The sequence below is a fragment of the Cydia amplana genome, chromosome 21 (assembly GCF_948474715.1).
Source record: "Cydia amplana chromosome 21, ilCydAmpl1.1, whole genome shotgun sequence".
NCBI classification, from domain to species: Eukaryota; Metazoa; Arthropoda; class Insecta; order Lepidoptera; family Tortricidae; genus Cydia; species Cydia amplana.
The window spans coordinates 4,761,952-4,764,337 of NC_086089.1; the positions used below are offsets into that span (position 1 = coordinate 4,761,952).

General features: G+C 34.2%; 1 long non-coding RNA gene across 1 annotated transcript; it reads right to left on the reverse strand.

Annotated features, from left to right (window-relative positions):
• Positions 1-215: 215 nt before the first annotated feature.
• LOC134657889 (uncharacterized) lies at positions 216-1,931 on the reverse strand. The gene is made up of 2 exons (XR_010097654.1): positions 1,888-1,931; positions 216-463 (listed from the first exon to the last, which is right to left on the reverse strand). It is a non-coding gene; the product is annotated as an uncharacterized LOC134657889 (long non-coding RNA).
• Between the last annotated feature and the right edge of the window lie 455 nt (positions 1,932-2,386).

Here is a 2,386-nt window from a genome sequence, read left to right on the forward strand (position 1 = left end):
TAGCTATTAAAGTTCAAATTTAAACAAATAATTTTACATGACATGCCTATTTTTCGAGAACCCGCTCCGTGCTACCGCGCCAGCTAGCGGACGCCCTTATCAGCAAAGGGCAGTTCAGTATGAGAGATTTTTAAATTAGTCCCCTAAAAGTGGAAATTGGGGAAGCCTAGAAGTCTAATTTGTTTAGTGATCAAACTCCATACCATCAAACCTTCATCTACTTCTTCCTCCTGTCCTTATCCCGCGTTATGTGGGGTCGGCACAACATGTTTTTCTCTTCCATTCTCCTCTATCTTGCGTCACCTCAGCACTCGCTCCTTTCTTTCTCATATCCTCTTTCACACAATCCATCCATCGTTTTTTGGGTCTTCCATCCGCTCTCTGTCCATCAACATTCATCCCTAACATTCTTTTGCCTATATGGCATTTATCCCTCCTCATTACATGCCCATACCATGCTAACCTACTTAGTGATGGGCTGCGGAAACATTCCCGCTACCAGTAAGTTTCCATTTGGGAATATTACTAGTAAGTTACCAATGTTACCAGTAACATTCCCAAAAGATGGTAACATACGAAACTGATGATAGTAATGATTTCTATGAGATAAAATAAGGTTAAAAAGTTATTTTCATAGTACGTTATGTACATAAATATGTCTCTTTCACACTTGGCATCTGTTTTCTCTTTTACTCAATCTGTTTCTTATCTCAATTGTTACCTGGACCCCTAGTCAGGGGGTTAGTCTTATCTAGAACACGGGTTAGAGTGAACGTATTATTTGCGATAACTAGTGGATGGAGGACTGGATATGTTACAATGAAGCCGAAAAGTCAAGTGTATAGTCATTTTACCCAAAATAAAATATAAACTATAAACAATAAAAAAAGTTTCACTTGCATCTTTTGCAGTGTTGTGTACAACTTTCGAAACGCAACAAAATTTGCATGTCATATTCTGAAATGTAAAAAGAGTCCCCAAGATGTAAAGGAGAGTTTTAGACAGTATGACAAAAAATCAACAATATTATGTGACAATCAACTATCAAGTGACAGTGACCGTGCCTCTACATCGCAACATACAAGAGATGTAAGACCAGCATTGATGGACAAAGATGAGCAGGTAAATATATTTTTATCTTAATATGGATCGTACCATAAAACTGACTCTCTTTTCATAAATTCCATATCAATGATTTTGCTAGAAAACATAGACTACTCGTACTGAATAATTGAATTATATTTCTATCATTTACATAGACTACTCGTACTGAATAATTGAATTATATTTCTATCATTTACATTTTTTTATATAAATAAAATAAGTTAATGGCCATGTACAAATAAATACCACGACTCTTTAACTGTTATGAAGTGGTCATTGTCTAAAGGCGTGGTGATTCTTTTATATATCTTCTAAATATGACTAGCTAAAACAATGGCCAGGAAAAAATGTACAAAGCTCATTTTATTTTAAATAATTTAGTTAATATTTTACATAAAACTGTAATCATTATTATACAAAATGTTGATTTTAATAATTAAACTGATTTATACACATATTTTCTTTAATTTTACACACTTAAGCATTATTTTATCGTTATTTCCAGATAGTATTATTCCCAGTAACTTTGGAAAAATACCTGGTAATATTGGGAATATTACCGGTAACATTGGGAATTTACTCTCTCAGAGAATCTTTGACTGTTTTATGACTGTAAATAATAGCATTGTTTTTTATTTAAGTATTTAACACGAAAAAACATATACAATTCTAATATTTTTTTCAAAGTTTCTCAATGTTACCGATCGGGGGTAATGTTACTGGTAGCATTACCGGGAATATTCCCACTTTGAGTAAGTTACTGGTAACGACCCATCACTAAACCTACTACTCCTCATCTTCTCCGTTACCGGTGCTACTTTCAAACTCTACACCGTAGTATATCACAGTAGTTTTTCACGAATTTACCATTGAAATGAATGATTTTTGGTTTTGACAGGAAGTTTTACGAATCCCAGGATATTCTCCATTAAATTATTGTCTTCATCAGCACCACTCTGTCGCAGATTTGTCAAGTTAATTAAAAGAGCCGAGTAAACAACGCGAAAGCTCGGATAGAAATATATTTCACTGACCAAAGGGATTATTTTAACCAGAAAAACGAGTTGCTTACGTCCTTTCGTTAAAAACCTCGATTTCCGCATTAACTCTAGTCACTCTACAAGTTTTTTCTCAAACAAATCTGTGTTTCTCCAAGCTATTGAAGCCTTTATTAGAAAGGATTAGAGCTGAAGTTCCTTTAAAAGGTAGACAATTTTTATTTAAATAAATCGCTCTATCTACGCCCCTGGATAATTTTTTTTTACACAGCCATTGCGCAAGC